This window comes from Lissotriton helveticus, chromosome 1_2 (genome assembly GCF_964261635.1).
Source record: "Lissotriton helveticus chromosome 1_2, aLisHel1.1, whole genome shotgun sequence".
Lineage (NCBI taxonomy): Eukaryota > Metazoa > Chordata > Amphibia > Caudata > Salamandridae > Lissotriton > Lissotriton helveticus.
The window spans coordinates 377,495,825-377,520,755 of record NC_136058.1 but is presented as its reverse complement, the minus strand read 5'-3'; the positions used below and the strand labels follow the sequence as shown (position 1 = coordinate 377,520,755).

General features: G+C 47.7%; 35 non-coding genes across 35 annotated transcripts; 13 read left to right on the top strand and 22 right to left on the bottom strand.

Moving 5' to 3' along the window:
• Window positions 1-160: 160 nt before the first annotated feature.
• TRNAW-CCA (transfer RNA tryptophan (anticodon CCA)) lies at window positions 161-232 on the bottom strand. Its single transcript has one exon. It is a non-coding gene; the product is annotated as a tRNA-Trp (tRNA).
• A 248-nt stretch (window positions 233-480) lies between these two features.
• TRNAN-GUU (transfer RNA asparagine (anticodon GUU)) lies at window positions 481-554 on the bottom strand. The gene has a single exon. It is a non-coding gene; the product is annotated as a tRNA-Asn (tRNA).
• A 207-nt stretch (window positions 555-761) lies between these two features.
• On the top strand, window positions 762-832 carry TRNAG-GCC (transfer RNA glycine (anticodon GCC)). Its single transcript has one exon. It is a non-coding gene; the product is annotated as a tRNA-Gly (tRNA).
• Window positions 833-2,601: 1,769 nt separating this feature from the next.
• On the bottom strand, window positions 2,602-2,673 carry TRNAW-CCA (transfer RNA tryptophan (anticodon CCA)). Its single transcript has one exon. It is a non-coding gene; the product is annotated as a tRNA-Trp (tRNA).
• Window positions 2,674-2,921: 248 nt separating this feature from the next.
• Window positions 2,922-2,995, bottom strand: TRNAN-GUU (transfer RNA asparagine (anticodon GUU)). Its single transcript has one exon. It is a non-coding gene; the product is annotated as a tRNA-Asn (tRNA).
• Window positions 2,996-3,202: 207 nt separating this feature from the next.
• On the top strand, window positions 3,203-3,273 carry TRNAG-GCC (transfer RNA glycine (anticodon GCC)). Its single transcript has one exon. It is a non-coding gene; the product is annotated as a tRNA-Gly (tRNA).
• A 1,753-nt stretch (window positions 3,274-5,026) lies between these two features.
• TRNAW-CCA (transfer RNA tryptophan (anticodon CCA)) lies at window positions 5,027-5,098 on the bottom strand. The gene has a single exon. It is a non-coding gene; the product is annotated as a tRNA-Trp (tRNA).
• A 248-nt stretch (window positions 5,099-5,346) lies between these two features.
• Window positions 5,347-5,420, bottom strand: TRNAN-GUU (transfer RNA asparagine (anticodon GUU)). The gene has a single exon. It is a non-coding gene; the product is annotated as a tRNA-Asn (tRNA).
• A 207-nt stretch (window positions 5,421-5,627) lies between these two features.
• Window positions 5,628-5,698, top strand: TRNAG-GCC (transfer RNA glycine (anticodon GCC)). Its single transcript has one exon. It is a non-coding gene; the product is annotated as a tRNA-Gly (tRNA).
• A 1,769-nt stretch (window positions 5,699-7,467) lies between these two features.
• TRNAW-CCA (transfer RNA tryptophan (anticodon CCA)) lies at window positions 7,468-7,539 on the bottom strand. The gene has a single exon. It is a non-coding gene; the product is annotated as a tRNA-Trp (tRNA).
• A 248-nt stretch (window positions 7,540-7,787) lies between these two features.
• On the bottom strand, window positions 7,788-7,861 carry TRNAN-GUU (transfer RNA asparagine (anticodon GUU)). Its single transcript has one exon. It is a non-coding gene; the product is annotated as a tRNA-Asn (tRNA).
• A 207-nt stretch (window positions 7,862-8,068) lies between these two features.
• Window positions 8,069-8,139, top strand: TRNAG-GCC (transfer RNA glycine (anticodon GCC)). The gene has a single exon. It is a non-coding gene; the product is annotated as a tRNA-Gly (tRNA).
• A 1,769-nt stretch (window positions 8,140-9,908) lies between these two features.
• On the bottom strand, window positions 9,909-9,980 carry TRNAW-CCA (transfer RNA tryptophan (anticodon CCA)). The gene has a single exon. It is a non-coding gene; the product is annotated as a tRNA-Trp (tRNA).
• A 248-nt stretch (window positions 9,981-10,228) lies between these two features.
• Window positions 10,229-10,302, bottom strand: TRNAN-GUU (transfer RNA asparagine (anticodon GUU)). The gene has a single exon. It is a non-coding gene; the product is annotated as a tRNA-Asn (tRNA).
• Window positions 10,303-10,509: 207 nt separating this feature from the next.
• On the top strand, window positions 10,510-10,580 carry TRNAG-GCC (transfer RNA glycine (anticodon GCC)). Its single transcript has one exon. It is a non-coding gene; the product is annotated as a tRNA-Gly (tRNA).
• Window positions 10,581-12,333: 1,753 nt separating this feature from the next.
• Window positions 12,334-12,405, bottom strand: TRNAW-CCA (transfer RNA tryptophan (anticodon CCA)). Its single transcript has one exon. It is a non-coding gene; the product is annotated as a tRNA-Trp (tRNA).
• A 248-nt stretch (window positions 12,406-12,653) lies between these two features.
• TRNAN-GUU (transfer RNA asparagine (anticodon GUU)) lies at window positions 12,654-12,727 on the bottom strand. The gene has a single exon. It is a non-coding gene; the product is annotated as a tRNA-Asn (tRNA).
• Window positions 12,728-12,934: 207 nt separating this feature from the next.
• Window positions 12,935-13,005, top strand: TRNAG-GCC (transfer RNA glycine (anticodon GCC)). The gene has a single exon. It is a non-coding gene; the product is annotated as a tRNA-Gly (tRNA).
• Window positions 13,006-14,758: 1,753 nt separating this feature from the next.
• Window positions 14,759-14,830, bottom strand: TRNAW-CCA (transfer RNA tryptophan (anticodon CCA)). Its single transcript has one exon. It is a non-coding gene; the product is annotated as a tRNA-Trp (tRNA).
• A 248-nt stretch (window positions 14,831-15,078) lies between these two features.
• TRNAN-GUU (transfer RNA asparagine (anticodon GUU)) lies at window positions 15,079-15,152 on the bottom strand. Its single transcript has one exon. It is a non-coding gene; the product is annotated as a tRNA-Asn (tRNA).
• A 207-nt stretch (window positions 15,153-15,359) lies between these two features.
• TRNAG-GCC (transfer RNA glycine (anticodon GCC)) lies at window positions 15,360-15,430 on the top strand. The gene has a single exon. It is a non-coding gene; the product is annotated as a tRNA-Gly (tRNA).
• Window positions 15,431-17,057: 1,627 nt separating this feature from the next.
• On the top strand, window positions 17,058-17,128 carry TRNAG-GCC (transfer RNA glycine (anticodon GCC)). The gene has a single exon. It is a non-coding gene; the product is annotated as a tRNA-Gly (tRNA).
• A 71-nt stretch (window positions 17,129-17,199) lies between these two features.
• Window positions 17,200-17,271, bottom strand: TRNAW-CCA (transfer RNA tryptophan (anticodon CCA)). The gene has a single exon. It is a non-coding gene; the product is annotated as a tRNA-Trp (tRNA).
• A 248-nt stretch (window positions 17,272-17,519) lies between these two features.
• Window positions 17,520-17,593, bottom strand: TRNAN-GUU (transfer RNA asparagine (anticodon GUU)). The gene has a single exon. It is a non-coding gene; the product is annotated as a tRNA-Asn (tRNA).
• Window positions 17,594-17,800: 207 nt separating this feature from the next.
• TRNAG-GCC (transfer RNA glycine (anticodon GCC)) lies at window positions 17,801-17,871 on the top strand. The gene has a single exon. It is a non-coding gene; the product is annotated as a tRNA-Gly (tRNA).
• A 1,627-nt stretch (window positions 17,872-19,498) lies between these two features.
• On the top strand, window positions 19,499-19,569 carry TRNAG-GCC (transfer RNA glycine (anticodon GCC)). Its single transcript has one exon. It is a non-coding gene; the product is annotated as a tRNA-Gly (tRNA).
• A 71-nt stretch (window positions 19,570-19,640) lies between these two features.
• TRNAW-CCA (transfer RNA tryptophan (anticodon CCA)) lies at window positions 19,641-19,712 on the bottom strand. Its single transcript has one exon. It is a non-coding gene; the product is annotated as a tRNA-Trp (tRNA).
• A 248-nt stretch (window positions 19,713-19,960) lies between these two features.
• TRNAN-GUU (transfer RNA asparagine (anticodon GUU)) lies at window positions 19,961-20,034 on the bottom strand. The gene has a single exon. It is a non-coding gene; the product is annotated as a tRNA-Asn (tRNA).
• A 207-nt stretch (window positions 20,035-20,241) lies between these two features.
• TRNAG-GCC (transfer RNA glycine (anticodon GCC)) lies at window positions 20,242-20,312 on the top strand. Its single transcript has one exon. It is a non-coding gene; the product is annotated as a tRNA-Gly (tRNA).
• Window positions 20,313-21,938: 1,626 nt separating this feature from the next.
• TRNAG-GCC (transfer RNA glycine (anticodon GCC)) lies at window positions 21,939-22,009 on the top strand. The gene has a single exon. It is a non-coding gene; the product is annotated as a tRNA-Gly (tRNA).
• Window positions 22,010-22,080: 71 nt separating this feature from the next.
• On the bottom strand, window positions 22,081-22,152 carry TRNAW-CCA (transfer RNA tryptophan (anticodon CCA)). Its single transcript has one exon. It is a non-coding gene; the product is annotated as a tRNA-Trp (tRNA).
• A 248-nt stretch (window positions 22,153-22,400) lies between these two features.
• On the bottom strand, window positions 22,401-22,474 carry TRNAN-GUU (transfer RNA asparagine (anticodon GUU)). Its single transcript has one exon. It is a non-coding gene; the product is annotated as a tRNA-Asn (tRNA).
• A 207-nt stretch (window positions 22,475-22,681) lies between these two features.
• TRNAG-GCC (transfer RNA glycine (anticodon GCC)) lies at window positions 22,682-22,752 on the top strand. Its single transcript has one exon. It is a non-coding gene; the product is annotated as a tRNA-Gly (tRNA).
• Window positions 22,753-24,521: 1,769 nt separating this feature from the next.
• Window positions 24,522-24,593, bottom strand: TRNAW-CCA (transfer RNA tryptophan (anticodon CCA)). Its single transcript has one exon. It is a non-coding gene; the product is annotated as a tRNA-Trp (tRNA).
• Window positions 24,594-24,841: 248 nt separating this feature from the next.
• On the bottom strand, window positions 24,842-24,915 carry TRNAN-GUU (transfer RNA asparagine (anticodon GUU)). The gene has a single exon. It is a non-coding gene; the product is annotated as a tRNA-Asn (tRNA).
• Between the last annotated feature and the right edge of the window lie 16 nt (window positions 24,916-24,931).

Sequence of the window (24,931 nt, the reverse complement as noted above, 5' to 3'; positions counted from 1 at the left end):
GTGAACAACCTATGTGAAGCATTGGTGGTTCAGTGGTAGAAGTCTCGCCTGCCACGCGGGAGGCCCGGGTTCGATTCCCGGCCAATGCAAGACTGCTTTCTTTTGACTTTGTTTTTGAAAGGAAATATATGACCTCAGTGGGGAATAAAATGGTAAGCAGTGACCCCGACGTGATTTGGACACGCAACCTTCTGATCTGGAGTCAGACGCGCTACCGTTGCGCCACGAGGTCCTTACACTTACAGCTTTCGGAGCCAGATCAACAAATGCTGTGGGCCTTTTGACTTATTTTCCCCTCCTCATATGCCTACAGTTGTATTACAGAGCTTGACCTTTTGTTTTCTATCCTAATTATGAAATTGACTGCAGGTGCCGAGAGAACGCAGAGAATTGAAATATTCAGGGAAAGGGTGTCCAGCAGGAGAGAGCAAAGGTATGTATCTGTTTTCCATTCAAGTGTTTCATTCAGGCAAAATAATACGTCCCTGGGTGGGCTTGAACCACCAACCTTTCGGTTAACAGCCGAACGCGCTAACCGATTGCGCCACAGAGACGAGTGACTACAGCATCTTTCCTTAGACTCAATATATATCTTGATATGTATGTGCCTGCCTGGAGCTTGTCTTATATAAGCCATCATCATGTGAAACTTTGGCGTTGTCATGTCTGCTGCGCACACTTTGTTCATATGTGTACAATTTAAGTGTGTGCACCTGATCACTGTCTTGGACAGAGCTATGCCTGTGAACTCCCCATGTGAAGCATTGGTGGTTCAGTGGTAGAATTCTCGCCTGCCACGCGGGAGGCCCGGGTTTGATTCCCGGCCAATGCAAGGCTGCGTTCCTTTGACTTTGTTTTCGAAAGGAAATATATGAACTCAGTGGGGAATAAAATGGTAAGCAGTGACCCCGACGTGATTTGACCACGCAACCTTCTGATCTGGAGTCAGACGCGCTACCGTTGCGCCACAAGGTCCTTACACTTACAGCCTTCAAGCCAGATCAACAAATGCTGATGGCCTTTTGACTTATTTTCCCCTCCTCATATGCCTACAGTTGTATTACAGGGCTAGGCCTTTTGTTTTCTATCCTAATTATGAAATTGACTGCAGGTGCAGAGAGAACGCAGAGGATTGAAATGTTCAGATAAAGGGTCTTAAGCAGGAGAGAGCAGAGGTACGTATCTGTGTTTCATTAAAGTGTTTCATGCCGGCAAAAAGGATACTTCCCTGGGTGGGCTTGAACCACCAACCTTTCTGTTAACAACCGAACGCGCTAACCATTTGCACCACAGAGGTTAATAACTGTAGCTCAGTTCCTGAGACTCAATATATATCTTGATAATTGTGTGCCTGCCTGGAGCTTGTGTTATATAATGCGTCTTTATGCCATACAGCATTTCTCATTTGCTTAGTGTCTTGTTATTGTTGGACGTAATGATGAATAGACTACTGTCTAATGGTCTTAGAGCCAGTATTACTACCGGTCCCAGTGTATGAGACACATACATGACTTTTCTGTTGCCTGCTTAGCATAGCTCCCTGCTCCTCTGTAGGTGTGCTACCAGCCAGTAAGGCGTGTGCCTTGCCCATCAGATGTGTTATGTTAGACTTGACTTCTCTGTGAGCAAAGTCTCCCTCCCATAGCAGGTGCTTTCTCTGAACTCTTGACTTGTAAGACTGCTGGGAAAGGCCCTCCCTAGCCCCTCACTCAGATAGATACATTTACCTTCAGAGCTCAGCTTTGGAGAAAGAGATTGGGGAGAGAGCAAATAGGGGAAGGCCCATGGTGCACACTTTATTTTACATAAAAGCAGGGGCTTGTGGGAGGACAGGGACAAGAGGGTTCTCAGGGAAAGAAATCCCAGGAGTATTGATGGCTAGGCCCTGAAACACAACAATCCCGGATTGGCAAGGCACAATATGCCTGTGCAACAGGCCTGACCCTAGGCTTCCGGAGTTCTTGGTCACAAAAGGCTCCAGTGATCTAAGCCCGACCAGGGCTGTGCCCGACCAGGGCTGTAGGCCGCGTTGGGAGCGCGTTAGGGACGCGTAAAGGGACGCAGGGCGCAGAACTCTGCCCGTTTCACCCCAGCATTTAGGGGAGGACACAGAATCTGGGAAAGCCAGTGGGAAGGATTTTCCAGGAGGAGAGTTCAGTGAGATAATCTGAAACACAATAGTGCTGGTGATCTGGCGGGTGCATTCTGTGAACCACTTTTGTCGGGAGCAGCCTGCCATCATGCCCTGATAAACACAACTCTAGTCCCAAGCCAGTGACCTCAGCAAATGCAAAGACATTCATAGTTATAGTCTCCTGCATCTGATTCTTGCCATCTTCATGTGAAACGTTGGCGTTATCATGTCTGCTGCGCACACTTTGTTCATATGTGTACAATTTAAGTGTGTGCACCTGATCACTGTCTTGGGCAGAGCTCTGCCTGTGAACAACCTATGTGAAGCATTGGTGGTTCAGTGGTAGAAGTCTCGCCTGCCACGCGGGAGGCCCGGGTTCGATTCCCGGCCAATGCAAGACTGCTTTCTTTTGACTTTGTTTTCGAAAGGAAATATATGACCTCAGTGGGGAATAAAATGGTAAGCAGTGACCCCGACGTGATTTGGACACGCAACCTTCTGATCTGGAGTCAGACGCGCTACCGTTGCGCCACGAGGTCCTTACACTTACAGCTTTCGGAGCCAGATCAACAAATGCTGTGGGCCTTTTGACTTATTTTCCCCTCCTCATATGCCTACAGTTGTATTACAGAGCTTGACCTTTTGTTTTCTATCCTAATTATGAAATTGACTGCAGGTGCCGAGAGAACGCAGAGAATTGAAATATTCAGGGAAAGGGTGTCCAGCAGGAGAGAGCAAAGGTATGTATCTGTTTTCCATTCAAGTGTTTCATTCAGGCAAAATAATACGTCCCTGGGTGGGCTTGAACCACCAACCTTTCGGTTAACAGCCGAACGCGCTAACCGATTGCGCCACAGAGACGAGTGACTACAGCATCTTTCCTTAGACTCAATATATATCTTGATATGTATGTGCCTGCCTGGAGCTTGTCTTATATAAGCCATCATCATGTGAAACTTTGGCGTTGTCATGTCTGCTGCGCACACTTTGTTCATATGTGTACAATTTAAGTGTGTGCACCTGATCACTGTCTTGGACAGAGCTATGCCTGTGAACTCCCCATGTGAAGCATTGGTGGTTCAGTGGTAGAATTCTCGCCTGCCACGCGGGAGGCCCGGGTTCGATTCCCGGCCAATGCAAGGCTGCGTTCCTTTGACTTTGTTTTCGAAAGGAAATATATGAACTCAGTGGGGAATAAAATGGTAAGCAGTGACCCCGACGTGATTTGACCACGCAACCTTCTGATCTGGAGTCAGACGCGCTACCGTTGCGCCACAAGGTCCTTACACTTACAGCCTTCAAGCCAGATCAACAAATGCTGATGGCCTTTTGACTTATTTTCCCCTCCTCATATGCCTACAGTTGTATTACAGGGCTAGGCCTTTTGTTTTCTATCCTAATTATGAAATTGACTGCAGGTGCAGAGAGAACGCAGAGGATTGAAATGTTCAGATAAAGGGTCTTAAGCAGGAGAGAGCAGAGGTACGTATCTGTGTTTCATTAAAGTGTTTCATGCCGGCAAAAAGGATACTTCCCTGGGTGGGCTTGAACCACCAACCTTTCTGTTAACAACCGAACGCGCTAACCATTTGCACCACAGAGGTTAATAACTGTAGCACAGTTCCTGAGACTCAATATATATCTTGATAATTGTGTGCCTGCCTGGAGCTTGTGTTATATAATGCGTCTTTATGCCATACAGCATTTCTCATTTGCTTAGTGTCTTGTTATTGTTGGACGTAATGATGAATAGACTACTGTCTAATGGTCTTAGAGCCAGTATTACTACCGGTCCCAGTGTATGAGACACATACATGACTTTTCTGTTGCCTGCTTAGCATAGCTCCCTGCTCCTCTGTAGGTGTGCTACCAGCCAGTAAGGCGTGTGCCTTGCCCATCAGATGTGTTATGTTAGACTTGACTTCTCTGTGAGCAAAGTCTCCCTCCCATAGCAGGTGCTTTCTCTGAACTCTTGACTTGTAAGACTGCTGGGAAAGGCCCTCCCTAGCCCCTCACTCAGATAGATACATTTACCTTCAGAGCTCAGCTTTGGAGAAAGAGATTGGGGAGAGAGCAAATAGGGGAAGGCCCATGGTGCACACTTTATTTTACATAAAAGCAGGGGCTTGTGGGAGGACAGGGACAAGAGGGTTCTCAGGGAAAGAAATCCCAGGAGTATTGATGGCTAGGCCCTGAAACACAACAATCCCGGATTGGCAAGGCACAATATGCCTGTGCAACAGGCCTGACCCTAGGCTTCCGGAGTTCTTGGTCACAAAAGGCTCCAGTGATCTAAGCCCGACCAGGGCTGTAGGCCGCATTGGGAGCGCGTTAGGGACGCGTAAAGGGACGCAGGGCGCAGAACTCTGCCCGTTTCACCCCAGCATTTAGGGGAGGACACAGAATCTGGGAAAGCCAGTGGGAAGGATTTTCCAGGAGGAGAGTTCAGTGAGATAATCTGAAACACAATAGTGCTGGTGATCTGGCGGGTGCATTCTGTGAACCACTTTTGTCGGGAGCAGCCTGCCATCATGCCCTGATAAACACAACTCTAGTCCCAAGCCAGTGACCTCAGCAAATGCAAAGACATTCATAGTTATAGTCTCCTGCATCTGATTCTTGCCATCTTCATGTGAAACGTTGGCGTTATCATGTCTGCTGCGCACACTTTGTTCATATGTGTACAATTTAAGTGTGTGCACCTGATCACTGTCTTGGGCAGAGCTCTGCCTGTGAACAACCCATGTGAAGCATTGGTGGTTCAGTGGTAGTATTCTCGCCTGCCACGCGGGAGGCCCGGGTTCGATTCCCGGCCAATGCAAGACTGCTTTCTTTTGACTTTGTTTTCGAAAGGAAATATATGACCTCAGTGGGGAATAAAATGGTAAGCAGTGACCCCGACGTGATTTGAACACGCAACCTTCTGATCTGGAGTCAGACGCGCTACCGTTGCGCCACGAGGTCCTTACACTTACAGCTTTCGGAGCCAGATCAACAAATGCTGTGGGCCTTTTGACTTATTTTCCCCTCCTCATATGCCTACAGTTGTATTACAGAGCTTGACCTTTTGTTTTCTATCCTAATTATGAAATTGACTGCAGGTGCCGAGAGAACGCAGAGAATTGAAATATTCAGGGAAAGGGTGTCCAGCAGGAGAGAGCAAAGGTATGTATCTGTTTTCCATTCAAGTGTTTCATGCAGGCAAAATAATACGTCCCTGGGTGGGCTTGAACCACCAACCTTTTAGTTAACAGCCGAACGCGCTAACCGATTGCACCACAGAGACGAGTGACTACAGCATTTTTCCTTAGACTCAATATATATCTTGATATGTATGTGCCTGCCTGGAGCTTGTCTTATATAAGCCATCATCATGTGAAACTTTGGCGTTGTCATGTCTGCTGCGCACACTTTGTTCATATGTGTACAATTTAAGTGTGTGCACCTGATCACTGTCTTGGACAGAGCTATGCCTGTGAACTCCCCATGTGAAGCATTGGTGGTTCAGTGGTAGAATTCTCGCCTGCCACGCGTGAGGCCCGGGTTCGATTCCCGGCCAATGCAAGGCTGCGTTCCTTTGACTTTGTTTTCGAAAGGAAATATATGAACTCAGTGGGGAATAAAATGGTAAGCAGTGACCCCGACGTGATTTGACCACGCAACCTTCTGATCTGGAGTCAGACGCGCTACCGTTGCGCCACAAGGTCCTTACACTTACAGCCTTCAAGCCAGATCAACAAATGCTGATGGCCTTTTGACTTATTTTCCCCTCCTCATATGCCTACAGTTGTATTACAGGGCTAGGCCTTTTGTTTTCTATCCTAATTATGAAATTGACTGCAGGTGCAGAGAGAACGCAGAGGATTGAAATGTTCAGATAAAGGGTCTTAAGCAGGAGAGAGCAGAGGTACGTATCTGTGTTTCATTAAAGTGTTTCATGCAGGCAAAAAGGATACTTCCCTGGGTGGGCTTGAACCACCAACCTTTCTGTTAACAACCGAACGCGCTAACCATTTGCACCACAGAGGTTAATAACTGTAGCACAGTTCCTGAGACTCAATATATATCTTGATAATTGTGTGCCTGCCTGGAGCTTGTGTTATATAATGCGTCTTTATGCCATACAGCATTTCTCATTTGCTTAGTGTCTTGTTATTGTTGGACGTAATGATGAATAGACTACTGTCTAATGGTCTTAGAGCCAGTATTACTACCGGTCCCAGTGTATGAGACACATACATGACTTTTCTGTTGCCTGCTTAGCATAGCTCCCTGCTCCTCTGTAGGTGTGCTACCAGCCAGTAAGGCGTGTGCCTTGCCCATCAGATGTGTTATGTTAGACTTGACTTCTCTGTGAGCAAAGTCTCCCTCCCATAGCAGGTGCTTTCTCTGAACTCTTGACTTGTAAGACTGCTGGGAAAGGCCCTCCCTAGCCCCTCACTCAGATAGATACATTTACCTTCAGAGCTCAGCTTTGGAGAAAGAGATTGGGGAGAGAGCAAATAGGGGAAGGCCCATGGTGCACACTTTATTTTACATAAAAGCTGGGGCTTGTGGGAGGACAGGGACAAGAGGGTTCTCAGGGAAAGAAATCCCAGGAGTATTGATGGCTAGGCCCTGAAACACAACAATCCCGGATTGGCAAGGCACAATATGCCTGTGCAACAGGCCTGACCCTAGGCTTCCGGAGTTCTTGGTCACAAAAGGCTCCAGTGATCTAAGCCCGACCAGGGCTGTGCCCGACCAGGGCTGTAGGCCGCGTTGGGAGCGCGTTAGGGACGCGTAAAGGGACGCAGGGCGCAGAACTCTGCCCGTTTCACCCCAGCATTTAGGGGAGGACACAGAATCTGGGAAAGCCAGTGGGAAGGATTTTCCAGGAGGAGAGTTCAGTGAGATAATCTGAAACACAATAGTGCTGGTGATCTGGCGGGTGCATTCTGTGAACCACTTTTGTCGGGAGCAGCCTGCCATCATGCCCTGATAAACACAACTCTAGTCCCAAGCCAGTGACCTCAGCAAATGCAAAGACATTCATAGTTATAGTCTCCTGCATCTGATTCTTGCCATCTTCATGTGAAACGTTGGCGTTATCATGTCTGCTGCGCACACTTTGTTCATATGTGTACAATTTAAGTGTGTGCACCTGATCACTGTCTTGGGCAGAGCTCTGCCTGTGAACAACCCATGTGAAGCATTGGTGGTTCAGTGGTAGTATTCTCGCCTGCCACGCGGGAGGCCCGGGTTCGATTCCCGGCCAATGCAAGACTGCTTTCTTTTGACTTTGTTTTCGAAAGGAAATATATGACCTCAGTGGGGAATAAAATGGTAAGCAGTGACCCCGACGTGATTTGAACACGCAACCTTCTGATCTGGAGTCAGACGCGCTACCGTTGCGCCACGAGGTCCTTACACTTACAGCTTTCGGAGCCAGATCAACAAATGCTGTGGGCCTTTTGACTTATTTTCCCCTCCTCATATGCCTACAGTTGTATTACAGAGCTTGACCTTTTGTTTTCTATCCTAATTATGAAATTGACTGCAGGTGCCGAGAGAACGCAGAGAATTGAAATATTCAGGGAAAGGGTGTCCAGCAGGAGAGAGCAAAGGTATGTATCTGTTTTCCATTCAAGTGTTTCATGCAGGCAAAATAATACGTCCCTGGGTGGGCTTGAACCACCAACCTTTTAGTTAACAGCCGAACGCGCTAACCGATTGCACCACAGAGACGAGTGACTACAGCATTTTTCCTTAGACTCAATATATATCTTGATATGTATGTGCCTGCCTGGAGCTTGTCTTATATAAGCCATCATCATGTGAAACTTTGGCGTTGTCATGTCTGCTGCGCACACTTTGTTCATATGTGTACAATTTAAGTGTGTGCACCTGATCACTGTCTTGGACAGAGCTATGCCTGTGAACTCCCCATGTGAAGCATTGGTGGTTCAGTGGTAGAATTCTCGCCTGCCACGCGTGAGGCCCGGGTTCGATTCCCGGCCAATGCAAGGCTGCGTTCCTTTGACTTTGTTTTCGAAAGGAAATATATGAACTCAGTGGGGAATAAAATGGTAAGCAGTGACCCCGACGTGATTTGACCACGCAACCTTCTGATCTGGAGTCAGACGCGCTACCGTTGCGCCACAAGGTCCTTACACTTACAGCCTTCAAGCCAGATCAACAAATGCTGATGGCCTTTTGACTTATTTTCCCCTCCTCATATGCCTACAGTTGTATTACAGGGCTAGGCCTTTTGTTTTCTATCCTAATTATGAAATTGACTGCAGGTGCAGAGAGAACGCAGAGGATTGAAATGTTCAGATAAAGGGTCTTAAGCAGGAGAGAGCAGAGGTACGTATCTGTGTTTCATTAAAGTGTTTCATGCAGGCAAAAAGGATACTTCCCTGGGTGGGCTTGAACCACCAACCTTTCTGTTAACAACCGAACGCGCTAACCATTTGCACCACAGAGGTTAATAACTGTAGCACAGTTCCTGAGACTCAATATATATCTTGATAATTGTGTGCCTGCCTGGAGCTTGTGTTATATAATGCGTCTTTATGCCATACAGCATTTCTCATTTGCTTAGTGTCTTGTTATTGTTGGACGTAATGATGAATAGACTACTGTCTAATGGTCTTAGAGCCAGTATTACTACCGGTCCCAGTGTATGAGACACATACATGACTTTTCTGTTGCCTGCTTAGCATAGCTCCCTGCTCCTCTGTAGGTGTGCTACCAGCCAGTAAGGCGTGTGCCTTGCCCATCAGATGTGTTATGTTAGACTTGACTTCTCTGTGAGCAAAGTCTCCCTCCCATAGCAGGTGCTTTCTCTGAACTCTTGACTTGTAAGACTGCTGGGAAAGGCCCTCCCTAGCCCCTCACTCAGATAGATACATTTACCTTCAGAGCTCAGCTTTGGAGAAAGAGATTGGGGAGAGAGCAAATAGGGGAAGGCCCATGGTGCACACTTTATTTTACATAAAAGCTGGGGCTTGTGGGAGGACAGGGACAAGAGGGTTCTCAGGGAAAGAAATCCCAGGAGTATTGATGGCTAGGCCCTGAAACACAACAATCCCGGATTGGCAAGGCACAATATGCCTGTGCAACAGGCCTGACCCTAGGCTTCCGGAGTTCTTGGTCACAAAAGGCTCCAGTGATCTAAGCCCGACCAGGGCTGTGCCCGACCAGGGCTGTAGGCCGCGTTGGGAGCGCGTTAGGGACGCGTAAAGGGACGCAGGGCGCAGAACTCTGCCCGTTTCACCCCAGCATTTAGGGGAGGACACAGAATCTGGGAAAGCCAGTGGGAAGGATTTTCCAGGAGGAGAGTTCAGTGAGATAATCTGAAACACAATAGTGCTGGTGATCTGGCGGGTGCATTCTGTGAACCACTTTTGTCGGGAGCAGCCTGCCATCATGCCCTGATAAACACAACTCTAGTCCCAAGCCAGTGACCTCAGCAAATGCAAAGACATTCATAGTTATAGTCTCCTGCATCTGATTCTTGCCATCTTCATGTGAAACGTTGGCGTTATCATGTCTGCTGCGCACACTTTGTTCATATGTGTACAATTTAAGTGTGTGCACCTGATCACTGTCTTGGGCAGAGCTCTGCCTGTGAACAACCTATGTGAAGCATTGGTGGTTCAGTGGTAGAAGTCTCGCCTGCCACGCGGGAGGCCCGGGTTCGATTCCCGGCCAATGCAAGACTGCTTTCTTTTGACTTTGTTTTCGAAAGGAAATATATGACCTCAGTGGGGAATAAAATGGTAAGCAGTGACCCCGACGTGATTTGGACACGCAACCTTCTGATCTGGAGTCAGACGCGCTACCGTTGCGCCACGAGGTCCTTACACTTACAGCTTTCGGAGCCAGATCAACAAATGCTGTGGGCCTTTTGACTTATTTTCCCCTCCTCATATGCCTACAGTTGTATTACAGAGCTTGACCTTTTGTTTTCTATCCTAATTATGAAATTGACTGCAGGTGCCGAGAGAACGCAGAGAATTGAAATATTCAGGGAAAGGGTGTCCAGCAGGAGAGAGCAAAGGTATGTATCTGTTTTCCATTCAAGTGTTTCATTCAGGCAAAATAATACGTCCCTGGGTGGGCTTGAACCACCAACCTTTCGGTTAACAGCCGAACGCGCTAACCGATTGCGCCACAGAGACGAGTGACTACAGCATCTTTCCTTAGACTCAATATATATCTTGATATGTATGTGCCTGCCTGGAGCTTGTCTTATATAAGCCATCATCATGTGAAACTTTGGCGTTGTCATGTCTGCTGCGCACACTTTGTTCATATGTGTACAATTTAAGTGTGTGCACCTGATCACTGTCTTGGACAGAGCTATGCCTGTGAACTCCCCATGTGAAGCATTGGTGGTTCAGTGGTAGAATTCTCGCCTGCCACGCGGGAGGCCCGGGTTTGATTCCCGGCCAATGCAAGGCTGCGTTCCTTTGACTTTGTTTTCGAAAGGAAATATATGAACTCAGTGGGGAATAAAATGGTAAGCAGTGACCCCGACGTGATTTGACCACGCAACCTTCTGATCTGGAGTCAGACGCGCTACCGTTGCGCCACAAGGTCCTTACACTTACAGCCTTCAAGCCAGATCAACAAATGCTGATGGCCTTTTGACTTATTTTCCCCTCCTCATATGCCTACAGTTGTATTACAGGGCTAGGCCTTTTGTTTTCTATCCTAATTATGAAATTGACTGCAGGTGCAGGGAGAACGCAGAGGATTGAAATGTTCAGATAAAGGGTCTTAAGCAGGAGAGAGCAGAGGTACGTATCTGTGTTTCATTAAAGTGTTTCATGCCGGCAAAAAGGATACTTCCCTGGGTGGGCTTGAACCACCAACCTTTCTGTTAACAACCGAACGCGCTAACCATTTGCACCACAGAGGTTAATAACTGTAGCTCAGTTCCTGAGACTCAATATATATCTTGATAATTGTGTGCCTGCCTGGAGCTTGTGTTATATAATGCGTCTTTATGCCATACAGCATTTCTCATTTGCTTAGTGTCTTGTTATTGTTGGACGTAATGATGAATAGACTACTGTCTAATGGTCTTAGAGCCAGTATTACTACCGGTCCCAGTGTATGAGACACATACATGACTTTTCTGTTGCCTGCTTAGCATAGCTCCCTGCTCCTCTGTAGGTGTGCTACCAGCCAGTAAGGCGTGTGCCTTGCCCATCAGATGTGTTATGTTAGACTTGACTTCTCTGTGAGCAAAGTCTCCCTCCCATAGCAGGTGCTTTCTCTGAACTCTTGACTTGTAAGACTGCTGGGAAAGGCCCTCCCTAGCCCCTCACTCAGATAGATACATTTACCTTCAGAGCTCAGCTTTGGAGAAAGAGATTGGGGAGAGAGCAAATAGGGGAAGGCCCATGGTGCACACTTTATTTTACATAAAAGCAGGGGCTTGTGGGAGGACAGGGACAAGAGGGTTCTCAGGGAAAGAAATCCCAGGAGTATTGATGGCTAGGCCCTGAAACACAACAATCCCGGATTGGCAAGGCACAATATGCCTGTGCAACAGGCCTGACCCTAGGCTTCCGGAGTTCTTGGTCACAAAAGGCTCCAGTGATCTAAGCCCGACCAGGGCTGTAGGCCGCGTTGGGAGCGCGTTAGGGACGCGTAAAGGGACGCAGGGCGCAGAACTCTGCCCGTTTCACCCCAGCATTTAGGGGAGGACACAGAATCTGGGAAAGCCAGTGGGAAGGATTTTCCAGGAGGAGAGTTCAGTGAGATAATCTGAAACACAATAGTGCTGGTGATCTGGCGGGTGCATTCTGTGAACCACTTTTGTCGGGAGCAGCCTGCCATCATGCCCTGATAAACACAACTCTAGTCCCAAGCCAGTGACCTCAGCAAATGCAAAGACATTCATAGTTATAGTCTCCTGCATCTGATTCTTGCCATCTTCATGTGAAACGTTGGCGTTATCATGTCTGCTGCGCACACTTTGTTCATATGTGTACAATTTAAGTGTGTGCACCTGATCACTGTCTTGGGCAGAGCTCTGCCTGTGAACAACCTATGTGAAGCATTGGTGGTTCAGTGGTAGAAGTCTCGCCTGCCACGCGGGAGGCCCGGGTTCGATTCCCGGCCAATGCAAGACTGCTTTCTTTTGACTTTGTTTTCGAAAGGAAATATATGACCTCAGTGGGGAATAAAATGGTAAGCAGTGACCCCGACGTGATTTGGACACGCAACCTTCTGATCTGGAGTCAGACGCGCTACCGTTGCGCCACGAGGTCCTTACACTTACAGCTTTCGGAGCCAGATCAACAAATGCTGTGGGCCTTTTGACTTATTTTCCCCTCCTCATATGCCTACAGTTGTATTACAGAGCTTGACCTTTTGTTTTCTATCCTAATTATGAAATTGACTGCAGGTGCCGAGAGAACGCAGAGAATTGAAATATTCAGGGAAAGGGTGTCCAGCAGGAGAGAGCAAAGGTATGTATCTGTTTTCCATTCAAGTGTTTCATTCAGGCAAAATAATACGTCCCTGGGTGGGCTTGAACCACCAACCTTTCGGTTAACAGCCAAACGCGCTAACCGATTGCGCCACAGAGACGAGTGACTACAGCATCTTTCCTTAGACTCAATATATATCTTGATATGTATGTGCCTGCCTGGAGCTTGTCTTATATAAGCCATCATCATGTGAAACTTTGGCGTTGTCATGTCTGCTGCGCACACTTTGTTCATATGTGTACAATTTAAGTGTGTGCACCTGATCACTGTCTTGGACAGAGCTATGCCTGTGAACTCCCCATGTGAAGCATTGGTGGTTCAGTGGTAGAATTCTCGCCTGCCACGCGGGAGGCCCGGGTTCGATTCCCGGCCAATGCAAGGCTGCGTTCCTTTGACTTTGTTTTCGAAAGGAAATATATGAACTCAGTGGGGAATAAAATGGTAAGCAGTGACCCCGACGTGATTTGACCACGCAACCTTCTGATCTGGAGTCAGACGCGCTACCGTTGCGCCACAAGGTCCTTACACTTACAGCCGTCAAGCCAGATCAACAAATGCTGATGGCCTTTTGACTTATTTTCCCCTCCTCATATGCCTACAGTTGTATTACAGGGCTAGGCCTTTTGTTTTCTATCCTAATTATGAAATTGACTGCAGGTGCAGAGAGAACGCAGAGGATTGAAATGTTCAGATAAAGGGTCTTAAGCAGGAGAGAGCAGAGGTACGTATCTGTGTTTCATTAAAGTGTTTCATGCCGGCAAAAAGGATACTTCCCTGGGTGGGCTTGAACCACCAACCTTTCTGTTAACAACCGAACGCGCTAACCATTTGCACCACAGAGGTTAATAACTGTAGCTCAGTTCCTGAGACTCAATATATATCTTGATAATTGTGTGCCTGCCTGGAGCTTGTGTTATATAATGCATCTTTATGCCATACAGCATTTCTCATTTGCTTAGTGTCTTGTTATTGTTGGACGTAATGATGAATAGACTACTGTCTAATGGTCTTAGAGCCAGTATTACTACCGGTCCCAGTGTATGAGACACATACATGACTTTTCTGTTGCCTGCTTAGCATAGCTCCCTGCTCCTCTGTAGGTGTGCTACCAGCCAGTAAGGCGTGTGCCTTGCCCATCAGATGTGTTATGTTAGACTTGACTTCTCTGTGAGCAAAGTCTCCCTCCCATAGCAGGTGCTTTCTCTGAACTCTTGACTTGTAAGACTGCTGGGAAAGGCCCTCCCTAGCCCCTCACTCAGATAGATACATTTACCTTCAGAGCTCAGCTTTGGAGAAAGAGATTGGGGAGAGAGCAAATAGGGGAAGGCCCATGGTGCACACTTTATTTTACATAAAAGCAGGGGCTTGTGGGAGGACAGGGACAAGAGGGTTCTCAGGGAAAGAAATCCCAGGAGTATTGATGGCTAGGCCCTGAAACACAACAATCCCGGATTGGCAAGGCACAATATGCCTGTGCAACAGGCCTGACCCTAGGCTTCCGGAGTTCTTGGTCACAAAAGGCTCCAGTGATCTAAGCCCGACCAGGGCTGTAGGCCGCGTTGGGAGCGCGTTAGGGACGCGTAAAGGGACGCAGGGCGCAGAACTCTGCCCGTTTCACCCCAGCATTTAGGGGAGGACACAGAATCTGGGAAAGCCAGTGGGAAGGATTTTCCAGGAGGAGAGTTCAGTGAGATAATCTGAAACACAATAGTGCTGGTCATCTGGCGGGTGCATTCTGTGAACCACTTTTGTCGGGAGCAGCCTGCCATCATGCCCTGATAAACACAACTCTAGTCCCAAGCCAGTGACCTCAGCAAATGCAAAGACATTCATAGTTATAGTCTCCTGCATCTGATTCTTGCCATCTTCATGTGAAACGTTGGCGTTATCATGTCTGCTGCGCACACTTTGTTCATATGTGTACAATTTAAGTGTGTGCACCTGATCACTGTCTTGGGCAGAGCTCTGCCTGTGAACAACCCATGTGAAGCATTGGTGGTTCAGTGGTAGAATTCTCGCCTGCCACGCGGGAGGCCCGGGTTCGATTCCCAGCCAATGCAAGACTGCTTTCTTTTGACTTTGTTTTCGAAAGGAAATATATGACCTCAGTGGGGAATAAAATGGTAAGCAGTGACCCCGACGTGATTTGAACACGCAACCTTCTGATCTGGAGTCAGACGCGCTACCGTTGCGCCACGAGGTCCTTACACTTACAGCTTTCGGAGCCAGATCAACAAATGCTGTGGGCCTTTTGACTTATTTTCCCCTCCTCATATGCCTACAGTTGTATTACAGAGCTTGACCTTTTGTTTTCTATCCTAATTATGAAATTGACTGCAGGTGCCGAGAGAACGCAGAGAATTGAAATATTCAGGGAAAGGGTGTCCAGCAGGAGAGAGCAAAGGTATGTATCTGTTTTCCATTCAAGTGTTTCATTCAGGCAAAATAATACGTCCCTGGGTGGGCTTGAACCACCAACCTTTCGGTTAACAGCCGAACGCGCTAACCGATTGCGCCACAGAGACGAGTAACTACAGCATCTTTCCTTAGACTCAATATATATCTTGATATGTATGTGCCTGCCTGGAGCTTGTCTTATATAAGCCATCATCATGTGAAACTTTGGCGTTGTCATGTCTGCTGCGCACACTTTGTTCATATGTGTACAATTTAAGTGTGTGCACCTGATCACTGTCTTGGACAGAGCTATGCCTGTGAACTCTCCATGTGAAGCATTGGTGGTTCAGTGGTAGAATTCTCGCCTGCCACGCGGGAGGCCCGGGTTCGATTCCCGGCCAATGCAATGCTGCGTTCCTTTGACTTTGTTTTCGAAAGGAAATATATGAACTCAGTGGGGAATAAAATGGTAAGCAGTGACCCCGACGTGATTTGACCACGCAACCTTCTGATCTGGAGTCAGACGCGCTACCGTTGCGCCACAAGGTCCTTACACTTACAGCCTTCAAGCCAGATCAACAAATGCTGATGGCCTTTTGACTTATTTTCCCCTCCTCATATGCCTACAGTTGTATTACAGGGCTAGGCCTTTTGTTTTCTATCCTAATTATGAAATTGACTGCAGGTGCAGAGAGAACGCAGAGGATTGAAATGTTCAGATAAAGGGTCTTAAGCAGGAGAGAGCAGAGGTACGTATCTGTGTTTCATTAAAGTGTTTCATGCCGGCAAAAAGGATACTTCCCTGGGTGGGCTTGAACCACCAACCTTTCTGTTAACAACCGAACGCGCTAACCATTTGCACCACAGAGGTTAATAACTGTAGCACAGTTCCTGAGACTCAATATATATCTTGATAATTGTGTGCCTGCCTGGAGCTTGTGTTATATAATGCGTCTTTATGCCATACAGCATTTCTCATTTGCTTAGTGTCTTGTTATTGTTGGACGTAATGATGAATAGACTACTGTCTAATGGTCTTAGAGCCAGTATTACTACCGGTCCCAGTGTATGAGACACATACATGACTTTTCTGTTGCCTGCTTAGCATAGCTCCCTGCTCCTCTGTAGGTGTGCTACCAGCCAGTAAGGCGTGTGCCTTGCCCATCAGATGTGTTATGTTAGACTTGACTTCTCTGTGAGCAAAGTCTCCCTCCCATAGCAGGTGCTTTCTCTGAACTCTTGACTTGTAAGACTGCTGGGAAAGGCCCTCCCTAGCCCCTCACTCAGATAGATACATTTACCTTCAGAGCTCAGCTTTGGAGAAAGAGATTGGGGAGAGAGCAAATAGGGGAAGGCCCATGGTGCACACTTTATTTTACATAAAAGCAGGGGCTTGTGGGAGGACAGGGACAAGAGGGTTCTCAGGGAAAGAAATCCCAGGAGTATTGATGGCTAGGCCCTGAAACACAACAATCCCGGATTGGCAAGGCACAATATGCCTGTGCAACAGGCCTGACCCTAGGCTTCCGGAGTTCTTGGTCACAAAAGGCTCCAGTGATCTAAGCCCGACCAGGGCTGTGCCCGACCAGGGCTGTAGGCCGCGTTGGGAGCGCGTTAGGGACGCGTAAAGGGACGCAGGGCGCAGAACTCTGCCCGTTTCACCCCAGCATTTAGGGGAGGACACAGAATCTGGGAAAGCCAGTGGGAAGGATTTTCCAGGAGGAGAGTTCAGTGAGATAATCTGAAACACAATAGTGCTGGTGATCTGGCGGGTGCATTCTGTGAACCACTTTTGTCGGGAGCAGCCTGCCATCATGCCCTGATAAACACAACTCTAGTCCCAAGCCAGTGACCTCAGCAAATGCAAAGACATTCATAGTTATAGTCTCCTGCATCTGATTCTTGCCATCTTCATGTGAAACGTTGGCGTTATCATGTCTGCTGCGCACACTTTGTTCATATGTGTACAATTTAAGTGTGTGCACCTGATCACTGTCTTGGGCAGAGCTCTGCCTGTGAACAACCCATGTGAAGCATTGGTGGTTCAGTGGTAGAATTCTCGCCTGCCACGCGGGAGGCCCGGGTTCGATTCCCGGCCAATGCAAGACTGCTTTCTTTTGACTTTGTTTTCGAAAGGAAATATATGACCTCAGTGGGGAATAACATGGTAAGCAGTGACCCCGACGTGATTTGGACACGCAACCTTCTGATCTGGAGTCAGACGCGCTACCGTTGCGCCACGAGGTCCTTACACTTACAGCTTTCGGAGCCAGATCAACAAATGCTGTGGGCCTTTTGACTTATTTTCCCCTCCTCATATGCCTACAGTTGTATTACAGAGCTTGACCTTTTGTTTTCTATCCTAATTATGAAATTGACTGCAGGTGCCGAGAGAACGCAGAGAATTGAAATATTCAGGGAAAGGGTGTCCAGCAGGAGAGAGCAAAGGTATGTATCTGTTTTCCATTCAAGTGTTTCATTCAGGCAAAATAATACGTCCCTGGGTGAGCTTGAACCACCAACCTTTCGGTTAACAGCCGAACGCGCTAACCGATTGCGCCACAGAGACGAGTGACTACAGCATCTTTCCTTAGACTCAATATATATCTTGATATGTATGTGCCTGCCTGGAGCTTGTCTTATATAAGCCATCATCATGTGAAACTTTGGCGTTGTCATGTCTGCTGCGCACACTTTGTTCATATGTGTACAATTTAAGTGTGTGCACCTGATCACTGTCTTGGACAGAGCTATGCCTGTGAACTCCCCATGTGATGCATTGGTGGTTCAGTGGTAGAATTCTCGCCTGCCACGCGGGAGGCCCGGGTTCGATTCCCGGCCAATGCAAGGCTGCGTTCCTTTGACTTTGTTTTCGAAAGGAAATATATGAACTCAGTGGGGAATAAAATGGTAAGCAGTGACCCCGACGTGATTTGACCACGCAACCTTCTGATCTGGAGTCAGACGCGCTACCGTTGCGCCACAAGGTCCTTACACTTACAGCCTTCAAGCCAGATCAACAAATGCTGATGGCCTTTTGACTTATTTTCCCCTCCTCATATGCCTACAGTTGTATTACAGGGCTAGGCCTTTTGTTTTCTATCCTAATTATGAAATTGACTGCAGGTGCAGAGAGAACGCAGAGGATTGAAATGTTCAGATAAAGGGTCTTAAGCAGGAGAGAGCAGAGGTACGTATCTGTGTTTCATTAAAGTGTTTCATGCCGGCAAAAAGGATACTTCCCTGGGTGGGCTTGAACCACCAACCTTTCTGTTAACAACCGAACGCGCTAACCATTTGCACCACAGAGGTTAATAACTGTAGCACAGTTCCTGAGACTCAATATATATCTTGATAATTGTGTGCCTGCCTGGAGCTTGTGTTATATAATGCGTCTTTATGCCATACAGCATTTCTCATTTGCTTAGTGTCTTGTTATTGTTGGACGTAATGATGAATAGACTACTGTCTAATGGTCTTAGAGCCAGTATTACTACCGGTCCCAGTGTATGAGACACATACATGACTTTTCTGTTGCCTGCTTAGCATAGCTCCCTGCTCCTCTGTAGGTGTGCTACCAGCCAGTAAGGCGTGTGCCTTGCCCATCAGATGTGTTATGTTAGACTTGACTTCTCTGTGAGCAAAGTCTCCCTCCCATAGCAGGTGCTTTCTCTGAACTCTTGACTTGTAAGACTGCTGGGAAAGGCCCTCCCTAGCCCCTCACTCAGATAGATACATTTACCTTCAGAGCTCAGCTTTGGAGAAAGAGATTGGGGAGAGAGCAAATAGGGGAAGGCCCATGGTGCACACTTTATTTTACATAAAAGCTGGGGCTTGTGGGAGGACAGGGACAAGAGGGTTCTCAGGGAAAGAAATCCCAGGAGTATTGATGGCTAGGCCCTGAAACACAACAATCCCGGATTGGCAAGGCACAATATGCCTGTGCAACAGGCCTGACCCTAGGCTTCCGGAGTTCTTGGTCACAAAAGGCTCCAGTGATCTAAGCCCGACCAGGGCTGTGCCCGACCAGGGCTGTAGGCCGCGTTGGGAGCGCGTTAGGGACGCGTAAAGGGACGCAGGGCGCAGAACTCTGCCCGTTTCACCCCAGCATTTAGGGGAGGACACAGAATCTGGGAAAGCCAGTGGGAAGGATTTTCCAGGAGGAGAGTTCAGTGAGATAATCTGAAACACAATAGTGCTGGTGATCTGGCGGGTGCATTCTGTGAACCACTTTTGTCGGGAGCAGCCTGCCATCATGCCCTGATAAACACAACTCTAGTCCCAAGCCAGTGACCTCAGCAAATGCAAAGACATTCATAGTTATAGTCTCCTGCATCTGATTCTTGCCATCTTCATGTGAAACGTTGGCGTTATCATGTCTGCTGCGCACACTTTGTTCATATGTGTACAATTTAAGTGTGTGCACCTGATCACTGTCTTGGGCAGAGCTCTGCCTGTGAACAACCCATGTGAAGCATTGGTGGTTCAGTGGTAGAATTCTCGCCTGCCACGCGGGAGGCCCGGGTTCGATTCCCGGCCAATGCAAGACTGCTTTCTTTTGACTTTGTTTTCGAAAGGAAATATATGACCTCAGTGGGGAATAAAATGGTAAGCAGTGACCCCGACGTGATTTGGACACGCAACCTTCTGATCTGGAGTCAGACGCGCTACCGTTGCGCCACGAGGTCCTTACACTTACAGCTTTCGGAGCCAGATCAACAAATGCTGTGGGCCTTTTGACTTATTTTCCCCTCCTCATATGCCTACAGTTGTATTACAGAGCTTGACCTTTTGTTTTCTATCCTAATTATGAAATTGACTGCAGGTGCCGAGAGAACGCAGAGAATTGAAATATTCAGGGAAAGGGTGTCCAGCAGGAGAGAGCAAAGGTATGTATCTGTTTTCCATTCAAGTGTTTCATTCAGGCAAAATAATACGTCCCTGGGTGGGCTTGAACCACCAACCTTTCGGTTAACAGCCGAACGCACTAACCGATTGCGCCACAGAGACGAGTGACTACAGCATCTTTCCTTAGACTCAATATATATCTTGATATGTATGTGCCTGCCTGGAGCTTGTCTTATATAAGCCATCATCATGTGAAACTTTGGCGTTGTCATGTCTGCTGCGCACACTTTGTTCATATGTGTACAATTTAAGTGTGTGCACCTGATCACTGTCTTGGACAGAGCTATGCCTGTGAACTCTCCATGTGAAGCATTGGTGGTTCAGTGGTAGAATTCTCGCCTGCCACGCGGGAGGCCCGGGTTCGATTCCCGGCCAATGCAAGGCTGCGTTCCTTTGACTTTGTTTTCGAAAGGAAATATATGAACTCAGTGGGGAATAAAATGGTAAGCAGTGACCCGAGGTGATTTGACCACGCAACCTTCTAATCTGGAGTCAGACGCGCTACCGATGCGCCACAAGGTCCTTACACTTACAGCCTTCAAGCCAGATCAACAAATGCTGATGGCCTTTTGACTTATTTTCCCCTCCTCATATGCCTACAGTTGTATTACAGGGCTAGGCCTTTTGTTTTCTATCCTAATTATGAAATTGACTGCAGGTGCAGAGAGAACGCAGAGGATTGAAATGTTCAGATAAAGGGTCTTAAGCAGGAGAGAGCAGAGGTACGTATCTGTGTTTCATTAAAGTGTTTCATGCCGGCAAAAAGGATACTTCCCTGGGTGGGCTTGAACCACCAACCTTTCTGTTAACAACCGAACGCGCTAACCATTTGCACCACAGAGGTTAATAACTGTAGCACAGTTCCTGAGACTCAATATATATCTTGATAATTGTGTGCCTGCCTGGAGCTTGTGTTATATAATGCGTCTTTATGCCATACAGCATTTCTCATTTGCTTAGTGTCTTGTTATTGTTGGACGTAATGATGAATAGACTACTGTCTAATGGTCTTAGAGCCAGTATTACTACCGGTCCCAGTGTATGAGACACATACATGACTTTTCTGTTGCCTGCTTAGCATAGCTCCCTGCTCCTCTGTAGGTGTGCTACCAGCCAGTAAGGCGTGTGCCTTGCCCATCAGATGTGTTATGTTAGACTTGACTTCTCTGTGAGCAAAGTCTCCCTCCCATAGGAGGTGCTTTCTCTGAACTCTTGACTTGTAAGACTGCTGGGAAAGGCCCTCCCTAGCCCCTCACTCAGATAGATACATTTACCTTCAGAGCTCAGCTTTGGAGAAAGAGATTGGGGAGAGAGCAAATAGGGGAAGGCCCATGGTGCACACTTTATTTTACATAAAAGCAGGGGCTTGTGGGAGGACAGGGACAAGAGGGTTCTCAGGGAAAGAAATCCCAGGAGTATTGATGGCTAGGCCCTGAAACACAACAATCCCGGATTGGCAAGGCACAATATGCCTGTGCAACAGGCCTGACCCTAGGCTTCCGGAGTTCTTGGTCACAAAAGGCTCCAGTGATCTAAGCCCGACCAGGGCTGTGCCCGACCAGGGCTGTAGGCCGCGTTGGGAGCGCGTTAGGGACGCGTAAAGGGACGCAGGGCGCAGAACTCTGCCCGTTTCACCCCAGCATTTAGGGGAGGACACAGAATCTGGGAAAGCCAGTGGGAAGGATTTTCCAGGAGGAGAGTTCAGTGAGATAATCTGAAACACAATAGTGCTGGTGATCTGGCGGGTGCATTCTGTGAACCACTTTTGTCGGGAGCAGCCTGCCATCATGCCCTGATAAACACAACTCTAGTCCCAAGCCAGTGACCTCAGCAAATGCAAAGACATTCATAGTTATAGTCTCCTGCATCTGATTCTTGCCATCTTCATGTGAAACGTTGGCGTTATCATGTCTGCTGCGCACACTTTGTTCATATGTGTACAATTTAAGTGTGTGCACCTGATCACTGTCTTGGGCAGAGCTCTGCCTGTGAACAACCCATGTGAAGCATTGGTGGTTCAGTGGTAGAATTCTCGCCTGCCACGCGGGAGGCCTGGGTTCGATTCCCGGCCAATGCAAGACTGCTTTCTTTTGACTTTGTTTTCGAAAGGAAATATATGACCTCAGTGGGGAATAAAATGGTAAGCAGTGACCCCGACGTGATTTGGACACGCAACCTTCTGATCTGGAGTCAGACGCGCTACCGTTGCGCCACGAGGTCCTTACACTTACAGCTTTCGGAGCCAGATCAACAAATGCTGTGGGCCTTTTGACTTATTTTCCCCTCCTCATATGCCTACAGTTGTATTACAGAGCTTGACCTTTTGTTTTCTATCCTAATTATGAAATTGACTGCAGGTGCCGAGAGAACGCAGAGAATTGAAATATTCAGGGAAAGGGTGTCCAGCAGGAGAGAGCAAAGGTATGTATCTGTTTTCCATTCAAGTGTTTCATTCAGGCAAAATAATACGTCCCTGGGTGGGCTTGAACCACCAACCTTTCGGTTAACAGCCGAACGCGCTAACCGATTGCGCCACAGAGACGAGTGACTACAGCATCTTTCCTTAGACTCAATATATATCTTGATATGTATGTGCCTGCCTGGAGCTTGTCTTATATAAGCCATCATCATGTGAAACTTTGGCGTTGTCATGTCTGCTGCGCACACTTTGTTCATATGTGTACAATTTAAGTGTGTGCACCTGATCACTGTCTTGGACAGAGCTATGCCTGTGAACTCCCCATGTGAAGCATTGGTGGTTCAGTGGTAGAATTCTCGCCTGCCACGCGGGAGGCCCGGGTTCGATTCCCGGCCAATGCAAGGCTGCGTTCCTTTGACTTTGTTTTCGAAAGGAAATATATGAACTCAGTGGGGAATAAAATGGTAAGCAGTGACCCCGACGTGATTTGACCACGCAACCTTCTGATCTGGAGTCAGACGCGCTACCGTTGCGCCACAAGGTCCTTACACTTACAGCCTTCAAGCCAGATCAACAAATGCTGATGGCCTTTTGACTTATTTTCCCCTCCTCATATGCCTACAGTTGTATTACAGGGCTAGGCCTTTTGTTTTCTATCCTAATTATGAAATTGACTGCAGGTGCAGAGAGAACGCAGAGGATTGAAATGTTCAGATAAAGGGTCTTAAGCAGGAGAGAGCAGAGGTACGTATCTGTGTTTCATTAAAGTGTTTCATGCCGGCAAAAAGGATACTTCCCTGGGTGGGCTTGAACCACCAACCTTTCTGTTAACAACCGAACGCGCTAACCATTTGCACCACAGAGGTTAATAACTGTAGCACAGTTCCTGAGACTCAATATATATCTTGATAATTGTGTGCCTGCCTGGAGCTTGTGTTATATAATGCGTCTTTATGCCATACAGCATTTCTCATTTGCTTAGTGTCTTGTTATTGTTGGACGTAATGATGAATAGACTACTGTCTAATGGTCTTAGAGCCAGTATTACTACCGGTCCCAGTGTATGAGACACATACATGACTTTTCTGTTGCCTGCTTAGCATAGCTCCCTGCTCCTCTGTAGGTGTGCTACCAGCCAGTAAGGCGTGTGCCTTGCCCATCAGATGTGTTATGTTAGACTTGACTTCTCTGTGAGCAAAGTCTCCCTCCCATAGGAGGTGCTTTCTCTGAACTCTTGACTTGTAAGACTGCTGGGAAAGGCCCTCCCTAGCCCCTCACTCAGATAGATACATTTACCTTCAGAGCTCAGCTTTGGAGAAAGAGATTGGGGAGAGAGCAAATAGGGGAAGGCCCATGGTGCACACTTTATTTTACATAAAAGCAGGGGCTTGTGGGAGGACAGGGACAAGAGGGTTCTCAGGGAAAGAAATCCCAGGAGTATTGATGGCTAGGCCCTGAAACACAACAATCCCGGATTGGCAAGGCACAATATGCCTGTGCAACAGGCCTGACCCTAGGCTTCCGGAGTTCTTGGTCACAAAAGGCTCCAGTGATCTAAGCCCGACCAGGGCTGTGCCCGACCAGGGCTGTAGGCCGCGTTGGGAGCGCGTTAGGGACGCGTAAAGGGACGCAGGGCGCAGAACTCTGCCCGTTTCACCCCAGCATTTAGGGGAGGACACAGAATCTGGGAAAGCCAGTGGGAAGGATTTTCCAGGAGGAGAGTTCAGTGAGATAATCTGAAACACAATAGTGCTGGTCATCTGGCGGGTGCATTCTGTGAACCACTTTTGTCGGGAGCAGCCTGCCATCATGCCCTGATAAACACAACTCTAGTCCCAAGCCAGTGACCTCAGCAAATGCAAAGACATTCATAGTTATAGTCTCCTGCATCTGATTCTTGCCATCTTCATGTGAAACGTTGGCGTTATCATGTCTGCTGCGCACACTTTGTTCATATGTGTACAATTTAAGTGTGTGCACCTGATCACTGTCTTGGGCAGAGCTCTGCCTGTGAACAACCCATGTGAAGCATTGGTGGTTCAGTGGTAGAATTCTCGCCTGCCACGCGGGAGGCCCGGGTTCGATTCCCAGCCAATGCAAGACTGCTTTCTTTTGACTTTGTTTTCGAAAGGAAATATATGACCTCAGTGGGGAATAAAATGGTAAGCAGTGACCCCGACGTGATTTGAACACGCAACCTTCTGATCTGGAGTCAGACGCGCTACCGTTGCGCCACGAGGTCCTTACACTTACAGCTTTCGGAGCCAGATCAACAAATGCTGTGGGCCTTTTGACTTATTTTCCCCTCCTCATATGCCTACAGTTGTATTACAGAGCTTGACCTTTTGTTTTCTATCCTAATTATGAAATTGACTGCAGGTGCCGAGAGAACGCAGAGAATTGAAATATTCAGGGAAAGGGTGTCCAGCAGGAGAGAGCAAAGGTATGTATCTGTTTTCCATTCAAGTGTTTCATTCAGGCAAAATAATACGTCCCTGGGTGGGCTTGAACCACCAACCTTTCGGTTAACAGCCGAACGCGCTAACCGATTGCGCCACAGAGACGAGTAACTACAGCATC